Here is a 341-nt window from a genome sequence, read left to right on the forward strand (position 1 = left end):
GGGGAAGGAACGAAAAGGGACAGTCAAGACAACTGCAGTGTGGGGGCTAAGGAGAGGGGGAAGAGAAGGGGGTAGGAGGGGAGGGAGGGAGGGAGGGAGGGCTGACCGGCGTTGGGAGGACAGTAGACGATGAGCCCCAGACTAAAGCCTGTGGGGAGGCAGAGACAGAAACGCTTAGTCGAGGCAGGGTTCGCATGGCATGTCGTCTCCTCTCCCTCATCGCTTCCTCCCTCCCTGCTTGCTTGTCCTCTCCTCTCCCTCCCTCGCTCCCTCCCTCCCTGCTTGCTTGTCCTTTTCCCTTTGATCGATACGGCTCCGGTCTCACTTCAACTCCTTCTTCT

This window comes from Nannochloropsis gaditana (assembly GCF_000240725.1).
Source record: "Nannochloropsis gaditana CCMP526 unplaced genomic scaffold scaffold475, whole genome shotgun sequence".
Classification (NCBI taxonomy): domain Eukaryota; class Eustigmatophyceae; order Eustigmatales; family Monodopsidaceae; genus Microchloropsis; species Microchloropsis gaditana.